General features: G+C 44.4%; 1 protein-coding gene across 2 annotated transcripts in view; it reads left to right on the plus strand.

The window, feature by feature from the left end:
• SLC35E4 (solute carrier family 35 member E4) overlaps positions 1-16,938 on the plus strand; it is a 55,100-nt gene that overhangs the window by 32,668 nt on the left and 5,494 nt on the right. The window lies entirely within an intron of this gene.

Raw genomic sequence — 16,938 nt, forward strand, 5'->3', positions numbered from 1 at the left:
GTGGAACGACCTGTGGAAGAGCAAGCACGGTTGTACAGTCACGTACCCGGATGACATCTCTGTGTTCCCCCCGACTTGGGAGCAACACTGCGATCACTCGTCCCTGGTACCAGGACAGCTGTCAGCTGACACTCTGACCGTTGAACCAGACGCAGATCAGATTGTCATGACAGAGGTACAGGCCTCTCTGGAAACAGCGGGATACTACAGGATGTTTGCTACGCCTTGTAGCCTCCTGACTAACCCACTGACCAATGCCATGGGTAAAAGGCAACCCCCCAAGGTCAGGCGCAACCCAGCCTTTCCGGATGTGGCGTACCAGACCCAGGAGACAGTGGATTGCTTTACTCAGAGTCTTGTTGACTCCTCCCCAGCAAATCTCTTAAAAGGGGGAGGTGTGACGAATCAACGTTTATTCGTCCTAAAAAAGTAGTTAGAGCCTTATAAAATATTCCCTGTCGCCACTATTAAAAGTGACAGCAGAGGGAAAGGCTTGGTTTATAAGAAGATCAGGGGAGCCAGGGGTTAACAGTCCCTCTCCCTGGTCAGATGCTAACAAACACTGGAAATACATTGCTTCTCCCATCCAAGGGTGGAATTTGTCACCTAGCCTTGCTGGGTAGTTATATAGCTCATCCATCAGAGGAAGGTGAGACATCAGCCTGACAGAACCAATCTATGCATCCACTGGTAGACAGCCGGGCACCGACCCAGCAGGAGTCCGACACACATAGCTGCCTTGTGGCCTGAGTTGAAAGGAGACAGGAATGATCCTTATCACGCCATCTGGCGGCACCCAAGCATTCAAAAAACTGAAGAACCTATATTTAATAAATAGGCACAGATTGGTAATATTTCTGGTGTTCCCAAGATCGCAGTTCCCTCAAATTCACGGAGTTTATTAGATTCCACACGACACTGGTCCTGAGAGATTTTCAGCCCTCTGGATCTTTCAGAACCAGTGCCAGTAAGGTGAAAGTGAGGGACGGTGCTATTAGCGATCCAGACTCCTCGTGTTTGGTATTAGCAGATTCCCCCACTTGTGCTGATTATGAATATTTATTTGGGTTCCTGATATTACCCACGGGCATGCCGAGAGCGGGCAAAATATGAATTGGCCCAAAACCTCTCCCTGCCTAAGGGGGCATTGCCTTATTCAAATTGCAAGGCTGGACTTGTATGTGTCATAACTCCTCCCACCTACAGTGAGGAATAAAACTGACATGAGCCAAACGTCCAGCGTCCTTTACCTTCAATCTGATGCCGAGTAACATCCTGGCAGCCCGCAGGGACACGGGCCAACCTCCATCTTGGAAATTCTAACAAAGGCCTGTTGGCCGCATGGCAACCGCCATTTTGGGACTTTCGCCAAAGACTTGCGATTGCCGCATGGACTACCAATAACGGTATTTGAACTGTATATTCAGACATTCTGTTTATTCTTCTCTCTGTCCAATCAATCTATTCTAAAATAAGCTGTGTGTATGTAGTTTAGAAATAAACTAACGATTTTATCGTTCAGTTGTGTGCCTTTTCTGGTCATCTGATTGCTGCTATAACGAATCTGCCCTCTGAAGAGTCAGTCATACTACCGCATTGTTTTATGATTTGCTTATGATTGTTGATTTGCTAGCTAGGTTGTAAATAACCGTTTCTTCCTTCTAGGATTAGCTAGTACCAGATTTCCTGTGCGAAATCGATAACTTTCGTTTCTCGATTGTAAATACAATTCGAGATTGCATCATATAGGGACCCAGTAACCTTTCTTTAACGTCACATTGCTCACAGTCTTTAAGCCGTCGGAAGTGACTATTCCCCGAACGGTGACTTGAGCGTGTTGAACGCGATTGGGCTGGCTACCGTATTATGATAGCGTTGGAGACTGTCGGCTCCATACAACCCGACAGTGGTGGCAGTGTATTTACCCGATTTCCAGCGCGAAATCGATATGTTTAGTTTACAGATTGTATATACAATCAAAATTGTACATGTATGGGCACCTCCAACCAATCTTAACCGTTTACTACGCACACAGTGAATTTGCCTCCAGCAGTCTCTAGTGCATGAGACCTGCATGGCAACAGTGGCCTAGTAATACGGGATTGGTGGATGTTTGTCCCATTACATATTGTCGGCAGCTGCGCGACCAATCTTTATTGTCAGTCTGTTCACCGTACTTCCTGCGTATGCTAACGGGAGCAGATTAGACGGGATCGGCACGCTCTGTCGCCCTTTTCTTCTTACCTCTGACGATCCAGCAACCGGTCTCGTTGTCCGTCTGCGCCCGTACTTCCTGCGTACACTAACGGGAGCAGATCTCGACGGGATCGCGGGGCTGGATTGTCACACTCCCATTCTCTCTGTCCTGTGCCACTGTCTGTCTCCTACTCTGACCTGGTTGTGTCTCTCTCTGTCTCCCCCATTCCTGTCTCTCATTTTTCCCCTTTCATCTCTCTCCTTCCCCCTACTCTCCTCTTCCCCACAGACACTCATGTCTCTTCCCCTTTACTGTCTTTCACTTTCCACTCTACCTTTCCCCACTCTCTTCTACCTCTTCCTCCTACTCTCCTGTCTATGTCTCACCATCTCTCTTGCACATGCCCCACCCCCCCCAAAAACAATTAAAAATTAAAACTCAACATAGTCTCATTCTAACTACTATTATCAGGGCAGCCATCAGAAATTTTGGGGCCCCTCACACATCATCAGGCCTGGGCCCCCCTCCCTGGGCCCACCCACTGGTTGCTGTGCCCGCCCACTAGCCACCCCACACCCGTGTCCAAGCGCGAAGTGCGCTGTGGCGAAAAATGTGCATGGCTCCGACACTGAAGAAAGCGGCATGCACAGTGTGATGCGGCAGAAAGTGGGTGTGACCATGACATGTTGTGGGTGGAGCCAAATACTAGCAAAATACAGGTAGTCCCTGGTTAAAAAAATTAGATGGAGACTCGCAGGTCCGTTCTTATCCTTTATCCATTCTCTTTTGTCCCCTCTTTTTTTCCCTGTGCCTCTTCTGTCCCCCTGTGTCTCACCTCAGTTTGTGTCTCTTTTGTGTCCCTCTGTGTGACCTCATGTTCCCATCTCATCTCTTTTCTCCCTGTGTCTCTTTTGCCTGCCTCTGTTCCCCCTGTGCCTCTTTTTTCCCCTCTGTGTTACCTCTTGTACTTCTGTCTCAGCTCGTCCCCCTGCCCTAGCCAGGTATATGTGCCCCCAGTATAGGCATCCAGGCATAGGTGCCCCCAGTATAGGTAGCCAGGTATAGGTTCCCCCAGTATAAGTAACCAGGTGGTGCCCTGATATAGGTAGCCTGGTGTAGATGCCCCCAGTATAAGTAGCCTGGTATAGCTGGTGCCCCGGTATAGGCAGCCTGGTATAGTTACGCCAGTATAGGTAGCCTGGTACGGGTGGTGCACCAGTATAGGTTAGCCAGGTACATGTGCCTCCAGTATAGGTAGCAAGCTATATGCGCTCCAGTATAAGTAGACAAGTATAGGTGGTGCCCCAGTATAGGTAGCCAGGTACAGGTGGTGCCCCAGTATAGGTAGCCAGGTATAGGTGGTGCCCCAGTATAAGTAGCCTGTAGCCAGATATAGGTGGTGCCCCAGTATAGAAAGTCTGCTGTAGCGGGCTCACTCATCTGCTCCCCATGTTCAAGCGCTGATGTCACTTCTCTCAGTGCTGGAACACAGTGTGCTGGATAGTGAGCCACAGGCCCACAGCCAGCACATGCGGCCCTTCCAGCTCTTTGGGGGCCCACTACAGAGTATATAGTCATGTCACTGACTGTCCTCAATGAAGCTCACAATCTAACCCTACAATAGTCCTACCATATTATAATATTGTGTATTGCTGAGAGAGACCTTTCAGGAATCCCCCTCCCCCTTGATAATCCAGGGTTTGCCCCCGAGGTGGTAAAATCGGTGTGCACACATACACCCTTACTTGCCTTAGCAGCCCGTCTGCATGCTGCCTGACCTCTGCACTGGTATGAAGGCTGGACAATTGCTGCACTAGGGGTCTGGCTGAGCCGGGACTCGGTTGTCATGGAAAAGGGCACAGTTGTCACAGGAATGTTCATGGCAGGGGCAGACACAGGCTGGTAAATGTGTAGTCCAGCAAAACACTGGGGCTCAGAATAGCCTTGTTCTTAGCAGCATCCTGTGCAGATGATGAGGCAAGAATGCATGGTATACAGTCTCAGGCAAACCTCTATAGGTTTTTAGAAACATTTTGCAATGCCTTAAAAAGGAGTGATGGGAATCCTATCTGCTACCAAGACAAAAATGACTGGAAATAAGTAATAACAGGTACATATAAAAATAAAAACCTGACAAAGGTTCTAACACTTGGGCAAAATAAATGTATCAATTGTAGCTGGAGTTCTCCTTTAACCTGTAGTAAAAGTAAAGCAGCTATTCACAAACCAGATGTCACAATGTATACCACACTGTCAACTAAAACCTGATGTATTGCTATATGTACCCCAAGTGCTTATATTGTGAAATGGAGGTGCAGGGAAGTCAGTGTGCTGTTTATCAGTCAGGTTGTCCTCTGGCTCAGTCATGTCAGTGCAGGACTTTAATTATGAATGATGAAACTGCCAGTAATCATGTCTGGAATGTGGAGTTGCCAACATAGGCTGGCATTGAATACTAAACGTCCAAGTGTGCAATACGGTTTCTCAGGGAGAGGATAAATACCAGAGGCAAACCTCTCTAAAGATTGATCTTTTCTACACAAGTCACTGAAATGTAATTAGAAATGCTGTTTATTATAATGTTATCATCTCATTGTGCTGAGAGTATTTATGTGAGCCTGTTCAGGAAGAGCAGTAAAGTACTTCCTCTGTAGTGTCAGCAAAGCAGTAGTCAGTCTACTGTTCTCTGAGATGCTGTAAACAGCAGGATAGCTGACCTGTTCCATACACCTCTGCTGCCAAGACTTTCAGGAAATTATATTAATAGGTTGTCAGTTGTGAGTCAGACAGCCCTCTGCTGGACAGATTGTAGCACTGCAAGTAACCATTGCCATGTACTGTATATAGTAAACAGCTGTTCACTGGAAATTACACACTACCATCAAGTAAAAAAAAAAATTATACTCTTTTGGAGACAAAATACTGTATCTCTAAAAATAGAAATGTATTATTATTACGAAGGTTTTTTTTTTTTATAGTAGTGTATATACTGGGTCTCGTTTTGTAAAAGTGTTAAAACATAAGGTATTCTTCCCAGAATCAGTAACTTATTGCACACCGATGTAGTTGAAATCTACAGCCTGCCGGTGGCTGTGTGGCTCTGACAGGATGTAGATTCCAACTATTCACCGCCACCACACACTCTCACCATCCTCGCTGCGGTTCTGCCACTACACCCTCTCACTCTGCTGTCTCAGTGACAGCAGAGCTTCTGCATTTTGGTCAGGAGCCAAGTTTATTGGCTCCTGACCCCATGATTACTGTGAGCCAATCACAGTAATCAGAGGGCACAATAGGGGAACGGACGGCTTTGATCCTTAAAGGGGCACTATGGCAAAAAATTGTAAAATTTAAAATATGTGCATAGACAAATAAGAAGTATGTTTTTTTCCAGAGTAAAATGAGCCATATATTACGTTTCTCCTATGTAGCTGTCACTTACAGTAGGTAGTAGAAATCTTACAGAAGTGACAGGTTTTGGACTAGTCCATCTCTTCATAGGGGATTCTCAGCAAGGCTTTTATTCTTTATAAAGATGTTCCCTAAAATGGATTTAAACAATGATGCTGGCCAGCTTCCCTGCTCGCTACACAGTTTTTTGGCAGTTGGAGAGAGCAACTGCCTTTCAGTAAGTGCTTTTGAAAATAAATAAATCCCAGAGAATCCCCTATGTAGAGATGGACTAGTCCAAAACCTGTCGCTTCTGTCAGATTTCTATTACCTACTGTAAGTGACAGCATCATAGGAGAAAAGTAATTTAAGGCTCATTTTATGCTGCAAAAATGTACTTCTTATTTGTATAGGTTTGCACATATTTTAAATGTCACAATTTTTGCCATAGTGCCCCTTTTTAGGGTGCCAGAGCCATCCTGTCTCGAAAAGGGTTAAAGTGTACCAGTGCTGATGCAATCTAAAGAATTTATACTTACCTCCAGCCCAGTAAGCACGTGAGTCCCTCGCCGTCCTCCTGCGGTCTGCCATTCAGCCGCGATCAGCCCCGGTAACTGGCTCAGTTGGGTCCAGTCTGAGTCTTCTGTGCCTCTTGCGCAGAAGACCCAGACTGATGCGGCTGAACGAGAGATCGCAGGAGGACAGCGAGGGACTCACACGTGCTTATGGAGCTGGTGGAAGCCCCGGGTAAGTGTCGATTCTTTAGATTGCGTCATCTCTGGTTTACTTTAAGGGCTCTTTCACATGAACAGCCCTGCTGGTAGTAAGCGCCTTTGGGTAGCAAAATAATGCAACTGATTGGGAGCGTTTGTAACCACACACATATCAGTGGTTGATATGCAGTGAGGTTACAGCCTAGTAAAAAAAAAACGCCATGTGTCGTGTCTAGGAGAGGCTGCTGCCTGCTCACATGTGCATGCATGGGACCTCTGTCAATGCTGGAAGCTTGCAGCCAATTATAAGCTCCCAGAAAATAAACAGGAGCAGGTGACTAGTACCCCTGAACTGAAAAGTACCTGTGGAAAATAACCCACAACAGCATTACCTACTCACTACGTAATCACTTTGCTGTCTTTTTTGTCCCGTCGGTTAACCCTGTTCTGATGCAGCGCCCATTCAAAAACACCAGCTTTTTATGAACAAGATGGCTCTGACCCCAGACGTACTTCTGAATCAGTGCCGATTCTGGGAACAGACTGCGCATGAGTGAGGGACCTTGTAACTAAACCACAAGAGGGTGTGAAAAGGGAGTTTTGGGGACAGACAGAGTGCAGACAGAGGAAGAGATCTGCCTCTTCCTCCAAATTCAACGGGTGTCCAGGTCGAAGATTTTGGGGAATAATTGGGGTTGTGACAAGTCATGAGCAGGGCTGTGGAGTCGGTCCAAAAATCCATCGACTCCGACTCCTCAGTTTAGGATTCCTCCGACTCCTCGACTCCGGCTCCTCTAATTTGCATATTACAATTTTGTTGATTAACAGTATGTAACGTGAAATTCTTCTCTTATCTGCCAACGCTTAGGAATTTTACAAGACAACTGAAGTGAGAAGGATATGTAGACTACTATATTTATTCCCTTTAGACTAAAACTAGTCCATGGTAAGAGTACTTGTAAAAGGTACAGACCGTAACAAAGAACATCTATCGGGCCCTAGGCAATGTAACTGTGGGTGCATGTAAGAATGATGTGCAAGTACTCTGCAGGTGAATGAGGAGATTCTTCCTCTATTACACATTCTTCATGCACAATCTGAACCAGGTTTATGGGTGATAGACAACACCTCTGTGTTCAATGTGCACAACATTCTTAGTGGATTCCCTGCAGCTCTGTGGGGAGAGCATATGTAGAGTATAGTACTACTGTGTAACAAAGTAAACCTGAGACAGATGAAATTAAAGTTTTATACATACCTGGGGCTTCCTCCATCCCCCTTAAGGCTAATCATTCCCTCGCTGTCCTCCTCCGCCACCTGGATCTTCTGCTATGAGTCCAGGTACTTGAGCCAGTCTGGTGTAGTGTGCATGCACACACTCCGCCGCCGGGAGCGTACTACACCTGCACAGCACTATTGTGCAGGTGCAGAACGCTCCTGGCTGTGGAAGCGGCACGTAGCCAGACTGCTCTGACTGGCTGAATTACCTGGACTCATAGCAGAAGATCCAGGTGGCGGAGGAGGACAGCGAGGGACTGAATGGCCTGAAGGGGGCTGGAGGAAGCCCCAGGTATGTATAAAGCTTTTCTTTCAATTCGCCTCAGGTACCCTTTAATTCATAGTCACCGAACCAAATTTTAACAAAATATCAAATTATTTTATTTCATGCGCAAAGACATTTGCATAAACCAGCATCAATGCAGAATTATTTCCATCTCATTGACCATCTCTATTAGTGACACGGCTTTACATCAGGCTTTATACTTACAGCATAGATGTTATTTCGTATATATAAGAGATTCCTGTGTACACATCTTACATACTGTACAGTCACAATCAGATATGTATATCTGACTTTAAAAATACGGGGGCTGCTTTATTGAAGCAGCACAAGTAACTAATTTTGATTGGTTTATTTCATTTTTGTGGACTGAACATAGCTATTACTGTATATATACATTATTTTTAATGACTATTATCTGAGAAATAGAACATTTTGTCCTGTTTTCTATTTTAATTACAGTTACAAATTCATTAGGAGTCGGAGTCGGTGCATTCTTTTCCGACTCCAGGCACCCAAAATTGCTCCGCATGCACGACTCCGACTCCACAGCCCTGGTCGTAAGGGTGCTCACACAAACACATGGATAACTGGAAACCCCTGCTCTTAGTTCAGGGGTACTTTAGGTGTACTACAAGTACCCCCTTATCAGTGCAAATAGTTTATATCTTTCTTGCTTTTGAAGTGTTCAGCACTTGGCACTTGAATATACCACCTGAAACCAAGACTTCCATGCACTTAGTTCCTGGGACTGTTTGTACTGAGGGTAGCACAAACAGTCCTTGAAAGAAAACACAGCCAGATTATATTTCCAGGGGACAGATTTTAGTGCTGAACATTGCAAGGTCTGGAAGGGTGAGGCTGTCTTGCTGCTGGAACAGAGGTCAAAGGAGTAAATGATTGTTTGATGACAGGACTGCACTGCTGGGTTTGTCAGGGCAGTCTTGATGTATAAACAGGCAGCTAAGGCAGTGATTCCATGGTGGCCACCACACAACTATTACGTATATCTAATGCTAGGTACATACTATGAGATTTTCTGGCAAATTTACTGTCAGATTGATTATTTCCAACTTGTCCAATCTGATTTCCGACTGTTTTCCATTCGCTCCGATCAGAAAATAAATGGAAATCAGATCGGACATGTTGGAAATAATCGACAGTAAATCTGCCAGAAAATCTCATAGTGTGTACCTAGCATAAGACTTGTCTCTGTACACGATGATTACCATTAATCCAAAGCAAGTCCCATAAATGATTCAGTTAAAAGCATGATTATTTTCATTATACCACAAAACACCAGTGATTTGTGGCACTCTAGAACTCCTTTTTAGTCATTTTACAAAAAAGTACAATACTACAATACATAGTGTTCCAAATTATTATGCAAATTATATTTTTCTCTGATTTTCCTAAATAGTGAATACAAGTGGCAGTCAGCATAATGTTTGAGTCATCAACCAGAGTATAATTCAAATGTTACTGAACAAGCCTCCTAATAATGATAAAGGTATATTTTTCAAAAATAAAAAACTTTAATTTTCAAAACATATTATAGGTTGTGAAAAACTGAAAATGGTCATGTGTTGAATTTGCAGCACTATGAGGTCATATTTACTGAAATCAAAAGCTATTTCAATCAAAAACAGATCTGCTTGTGAGCTTAGGTTAGTGGTGGTTGAATGGTTCATGCACTGAAATCCTCTGGAGAATCCTGCAACTTGGATGTTTGTGGGACTCCCAAGGCACCAGCAGCTTCAAATGTGTGTTTTCTGCTTTGTAATGGCATTTTAGCAGCTGTTCTCTTAATCTGATGCATTTATTTGGCAGAACCCATCCTCATTTTGCTTTTATTTGCACCAACCCGAGTTTTTGTGAAATATAAAGGTTTTCAAACCTTGTCCAAGGCATTCAACTATTTCACACTTTTCAGCAGCAGAGAGTTAATTTTCCTTTCTCATATTGCTTGAAAATTGTGGTCTGCTTAAAGTGAACCTTAAGTCAGAAAAAAAATGAGTTTTACTCACCTGGGGCTTCTACCAGCTCCCTGCAGCAGTCCTGCCACGGGCTGGAGGAAGCCCCAGGTAAGTGGATATGAATTTTTATTTTTTTAAAGGTTTCTCTGAACCTTCCCTTTAAGCCAGAAAAAAATGAGTTTTACTCACCTGGGGCCCCACGGGAGATAGCCTACTGTTGCACCAAAACACTTACACTTTATCAGGTGTCCAGAGGTTAGTCATACTTGTATTATTGGTGATTCTGCAGATCATCAATAATCGGTATTTATCTGTATTGTTGGTGACACTGCAGATCACCAATAATCAGATTCTCTCTGTGTGCTGACACCAATCGTTACATTTCGCCTCTGATATTTAATATGAAAAGTAGGAAAATGGTTACACAGCTACTTAGACATTCTTTGTACATTGTCATTTTAGAACACTTGGGTATTGATAGTGTTCCTTTAATAATGTGGAACACCCTAGTTTAGTAGTTTTTCCTTTAATCGGGCTCACCTGGCAAACTAGTTATCAGAGGTGTCCGAGATTGATTTCAGTGATCAAAAGAACCCTGAGAGAAAATACCATCCATGAGTTTAATGAATGAAAAACAAATTATTCTATCTTTATGACACTCAAATACAATTTGCATAATCATTTGGAATGCAGTGTATAGAGGCTTGCTTCTGGCACAGAAGAAAAGTGCTAGTTACCTTCTTCTGAAGCAGGATTAAGCGATTGGCCTGGGTGTGACATCACATGGGAGCCAGGTCAGTGGGAAAACAATGCTCTCGGCCCGTTCTAAGACAAAGTGTCCTGCAGGCTAATCTCTGGCCAAGAGGCTGCTGTACACATGCTGGATTCTTGGCAAACGCGGGCGATATCTGCCTCCTTGGCTGAGTTCAACCTGGCGTTTGCAAAGCTTAATGGTGTTTTATTGAACTTCCCATTATTTCACTGCTTTGAGGACGATTTGTCACAGTCAGAAACTAATTGTATGACCTCTCATTAGTTATCAACAACAACAACAACAAATAACATTTGTAAAGCGCTTTTCTCCCGTGGGACTCAAAGCGCATAAGCATGGCTCCGACCATCGTGGTACAGAGGAAGAATTTTATAAATCTGGAAATGCCAAGCTAAACAGGTGGCTTTTCAGTCTGGATTTGAATAGCTCCAGGGATGGTGCTGTCTTTACTGGGTGTGGTAGGGAGTTCCAAAGAGTAGGGGCAGCATGACAGAAGGCTCTATCTCCAGATTTTTTGAGGTGCACTCTGGGAGTGACCAAGTTTATAGAACTTGCTGATCTGAGGTTGTGAGAGGTGTGGTGCAGCTTCAGCAAGTCCTTCATGTATCCAGGGCCCAGATTGTGCAGGGATTTGAATGTCAGCAGTCCAATCTTAAAGAGTATTCTCCATTCTACTGGTAGCCAGTGCAGTGAGCGAAGGATCGGTGTAATGTGACAGTGGCGAGGCTGGTTTGTTAGCAATCTGGCAGCAGCATTCTGCACTAACTGCAGGCGACGCAGGTCCTTTTTGGGGAGGCCAGCATAAAGGGCATTGCAGTAGTCCAGCCGTGATGTGATGAAGGCGTGGACTAGGGTTTGAAGATCCTCTGGGGGAATCAGATGTTTAATCTTTGCAATGTTCTTCAGATGAAAGAAGGAAGATTTAACTACAGATGAAATTTGGTTTCTGAAACTCAATTCCCCATCGATTAGTACGCCAAGGCTGCGCACAAGGTTGGAGCTGTTTATGTCTGAATTCCCAATCCTGATTGGTGTTGCTTTAGGATAGAGCTGTTTTGATGGCGGGCACTGGCTTTGGACAAACAGGACCTCAGTTTTGTCAGCATTCAGTTTCAACCAGTTATCATTCATCCATGCCTGAAGCTCAGCTAAGCAAGAGTTTATTTTTGGGGTAGGGTCTGTGCCACCAGGTTTGAAGGACAGGTATAGCTGTGTGTCATCGGCGTAGCAGTGGTACGTCAGGCCATGTCGTTGGATAAGTGTACCGAGTGGCAACATGTAGATTGCAAACAGCAGAGGGGATAGGATTGATCCTTGTGGCACTCCGAATTGTAGAGGTGCAGGTTTGGACATTATAGGTCCTAGGCATACTCTCTGTGTTCTGTCAGTCAGGAATGAGCTGAACCACTGGAGGACTGATCCACTGATGCCACAGTACTCCTGCAGTCTGTTAAGCAGGATTTCATGGTCAACTGTATCAAAAGCAGCTGAGAGATCCAACAGGATTAGGATGGAGCATTCCCCTCTGTCCCTTGCCATGAGCAGATCGTTGCAGACTTGGATGAGGGCTGTTTCACAGCTGTGGTGTTTCTTAAAGCCAGATTGTAGAGGGTCCAAGATGTTGTTTACTGACAGCCTGGTTTCAAGTTGCAGATAGACAGCCTTTTCAATAACTTTACCTAAGAAGGGGAGGTTGGAGACAGGTCTGTAGCTGTTAATAGCATCTGGATCCGTGGAAGGTTTTTTAAGAAGGGGCTTGATGATTCCTTCTTTTAGAGAGGTAGGAAACCTCCCTGCTTGCAGAGAGCAATTTACTATTTTGTGAAATGCTGGACCAAGCAGGTCAGGACATTTCAGCATATGTTTAGTTGGTCCAGGGTCCAGGTCGCAGGTTGTCTGGCGGAGACGACAGAGGATGTCTGAGATCTCTTCCTCACTAATACTTTTGAAGTCAGTCCAGGGTGTTAGGCTGTTTTTGCAGCTATTTCCATTAGTTGCATGAGTCTTGGGTGCTGTGGACTGAATGAGAGACCGAATAGAAGATACTTTGTCAGCAAAGTAGCAAGCAAATTTCTCGCATAGCTCCTTTGAGGGAGTTATAGTAGGTTTTAGACAGGATGGATTACATAGTCTATCAACTGTGCGGAATAGTTGGGCTGGTCTGTTGGCGGCCTTTGCGATCTCCTGTGATAGGTAGGAGGATTTTTTCTTGGTGATCGCATTTTGGTAGCTTTCCAGGTGAGAGACAAGGGTGTGTTTATCTTTTGAATTCTGAGATTTTCGCCACTTCCTTTCTAGTCTGCGCACTTCTTTCTTTAGGTCCTTTAGTGAGCTGTCAAACCACCGTGCATGGTGAAGTGGTGTAGACCGTTTGATGCGAACTGGAGCGAGGGCGTCATAGGCAGATGACACTGCATGGTTGTATATCAGGACCATGGAGTCTGGGTCTGCGCAATGATTGGTTAATGCGTCGAAGTTGAGGATATTCTGAACGTGCTGGGGTGAGACATCTTTCAGTGAACGGTATCTTATGAGTTCTTTCCCTCTGTGTTTTATCGCTGGTGCTGTCAGAGAGAAGTGGATGGTGTGGTGGTCTGACCATACCACTGGGTTTATATCCATGTGTGATATTAAAAGTCCGGAATGAAATATAAGATCCAGGGTGTGCCCTTTCGTGTGGGTGGGGAGGTTGACAGCCTGAAAGAGACCCAGTTCACTCATTATGAGAAGTAGTTCACTTCCTAGCTGGGAGTCGTGATCATCCACCCATGCATTGAAGTCTCCCAGGATGATTCATCTAGGGTGTTCCACTGTTAGGCAGGATAAGAGTTCAAATATTTCCTTAAGAAAGGCTGAGAGGAGCCCTGCAGACCAGTTTCATCCACCTACAATAAACTATTTGATAGCCCTTAGGGCTTTGTAAAACTCGCAAACACGCTACCTGTACCATTTCTGAGCGTTTTGGCTCAATAGCAGGTACAGTAGGATGCGAAAGTTTGGGCAACCTTGTTAATTGTCATGATTTTCCTGTATAAATCGTTGGTTGTTAAGATAGAAGGTAAATATATAATATAGGAGACACACACCGTGATATTTGAGAAGTGAAATTAAGTTTATTGCATTTACACAAAGTGCGCAATAATTGTTTAAATAAAATTAGGCATGTGCATAAATTTGGGCACTGTTGTCACTTTATTCATTCCAAAACCTTTAGAACTAATTATTGCAACTCAAATTGGCTTGGTAAGCTCAGTGACCCCTGACCTACATACACAGATGAATCCAATTATAAGAGAGTATTTAAGGGGGTCAATTGTAAGTTTCCCTCTTCTAAATTTCTCTGAAGAGTAGCAACATGGGGGTCTCAAAACAACTCCCAAATGACCTGAAGACAAAGATTGTTCACCATCATGGTTTAGGGGAAGGATACAGAAAACTGTCTCAGAGATTTCAGCTGTCTGTTTCCACAGTTAGGAACATATTGAGGAAATGGAAGACCACGGGTTTAGTTCAAGTTAAGGCTCGGCGTGGCAGACCAAGAAAAATCTCGGATAAACAGAACGACGAATGGTGAGAACAGTCAGAGTCAACCCACAGACCAGCACCAAAGACCTACAACATCATCTTGCTGCAGATGGAGTCACTGTGCATCGTTCACCCATTCGGTGCACTTTACACAAGGAGATGCTGTATGCAGAGGAAGCCTTTTATCCGCCCACAGCACAAATAGAGCCGCTTGAGGTATGCTAAAGCACATTGGGACAAGCCAGCTTCATTTTGGAATAAGGTGCTGTGGACTGCTGAAACTAAAATTGAGTTATTTGGGCATAACAAGGGGCATTATGCATGGAGGAAAAACAGCAAAGCATTTAAAGAAAAACACCTGCTACCTTCAGTAAAATATGGTGGTGGTTCCATCATGCTGTGGGGCTGTGTGGCCAGTGCAGGGACTGGGAATCTTTTCAAAGTTGAGGGACGCATGGATTCCACTCAGTATCAGCAGATTCTGGGAACCAATGTCCAGGAATCAGTGACAAAGCAGAAGATGCGCTGGGGCTGAATCTTTCAACAACACAACGACCCTAAACACTGCTCAAAATCCACTAAAGCATTCATTCTGTGGTGCGAGTTAAAGGGAACCTTAACTGAGAGGGATATGGAGGTTTCCTTTTAAACAAGACCAGTTGCTTGGCAGTCCTGCTGATCTCTTTGGCTGCAGTAGCGGCTCAATCACACACCTGACACTAGCATGCAGCTAATCCAGTCTGACTTCAGTCAAAGCACCTGATCTGCATGCTTGTTGAGGGGCTGGGGCTGAAAGTATTAGAGACACAGGATCAGCAGGAGAGTCCGGCAACTGGTATTATTGCAAAATGAAAAATCCATATCCTTCTCAGTTTAGGTTCCCTTTAAAGAGAGTTGTCCATGCTCGGAAGCCATCAAACCTGAATGAACTAGAGATGTTTTGTAAAGAGGAATGGTCCAAAATACCTTCAACCAGAATCCAGACTCTCATTGGAACCTACAGGAAGCGTTTAGAGGCTGTGATTTCGGCAAAAGGAGGATCTACTTAATACTGATTTCATTTCTTTTTTGTGGTGCCCAAATTCATGCACCTGTCTAATTTTGTTTAACCTCCTGGGCGTTACGCACGCTGGAGGGTTTGCAGCCGACAGTCCCCTAAGATGATTTTAAGTCATTGCATAGTTGTAATAGCTTGGCCCCCCCGATCGCTGCTAAATACATTACCCCGCCTGGATCCAGCGATCGGCGCAGCCTCCCCGGACAGCTTCGCTTTTCTCTATGGGGAGGATCGAACATGACGTCATGCGCAGACCCGATCCTCTCCATAGAGAGGACCGGAGATGTGCAGGGAGGCTGCGTGATCGCTGGATCCAGGGAGGGTAATGTATTTAGCGGCGATCGGGTGGTATCAAAAGTAATCTGAGGATGGCGGCCACCACTGCTAACTAGTCTAATGCTAGCTGAAGCTATTACAACTATGCAATGACTTAAAATTATACTGGGGGACTCCTGGGGACAGCGGTAATTACAGCGGTAATGGGCTGCGGTAATTTACCGAACTGCAAAGACAGCTGTGAAAATCTTTATGAATTAGCAGACAAAGGTCTAAAATACCGAATGCGGTATTTTCCCTCCCAGATTTTTTTTTTTAACCGCAAAGCCTTTTATGAATTGAGGCCTATGACGAAAAAATTGTACATTTTAAAATGCGTGTATACACATATGTATAAGTATATATGCTCCAGAGTAAGCACTGACTTTTTTTCTACATAGCCATCACTCACAGTTTTTTTAATCCGATGGTCCTGACCTCTTACCAACAAGTTTTGGACTATTCCATCTCAAGGGGGATTCTCGGGGCTTTCTTTGTTTTCAAAGGCATTTACTAAATAGCTGTTGTTCGGTCCAACTGCCAGAACAGTGTGAGAGCCAGTAGGCTAGCCATCCAACATCTTTGTAGAGATCCTTGTCATGGAGTGCTTTTAAAAGAACAATAGCAACAGTAACAGGTAAGAACCATCAGATTAAAAATAAAAAGACTTCCTGTAAGCTACATAGAAATAAACATTTACTGTGCAATTTACTCTGGAACAATATGTATGTATTTAAAATGTTACAGTTTTTGTCACAATGCCCATTTGAGGGGCTCAGTTTGGCGCACATACAATGAAGCCGCCAGGCGATTTGGGCACAGGGTAAAGCCGTTGAATGGCTCACCCTACTCCTTCACAAGTCCCGGTGCAGCTAATAACTACTCCCCCTCCAGGTCACGGTGGATAGTGATTAAACATGTCATTCGCTTCCAGCTATAGCTGGTGGACGAATTACAGTGTTTTGATAGTAATTTGTGCTCCGTCTTTTGACGGTGCCCGAATTACTCTCCCAATTGCCGCTGTAGCCGTAATTCCTATTAAGGCCTATGGCGGCACCGGCTGCGCCCAAATCTTCTGTGCTGTTGTTACAGCGCTCCCTCAGTTTGGTGTAATAGAGAGGATAGTGTAGTGCTGGAGTGGATTACATATATTTATGTTGGGAATACATTACAAGAGCACTGGGGAATTTCTAAGCTCACTAGCAGGGAGATAGAGACACTGGCTAGCAGGTGCATTTATGTCTTTAGTATATAAACATTGGCCCTGTCCCTGACTTGAGAAATCTTCTGAAAGGGAAACATTAGTAATTTAAACTACTGCGGTGTATGTTTCAAAAATTCTTAATAGGAAGCTTTAAAGATAAACTAATTAAAATAGCAATCAATAAAATGTTGTGTACAATAGTCATTTATAAATTATATAGTCCATTTT

This window comes from Hyperolius riggenbachi, chromosome 1 (assembly GCF_040937935.1).
Source record: "Hyperolius riggenbachi isolate aHypRig1 chromosome 1, aHypRig1.pri, whole genome shotgun sequence".
Taxonomy (NCBI): Eukaryota; Metazoa; Chordata; class Amphibia; order Anura; family Hyperoliidae; genus Hyperolius; species Hyperolius riggenbachi.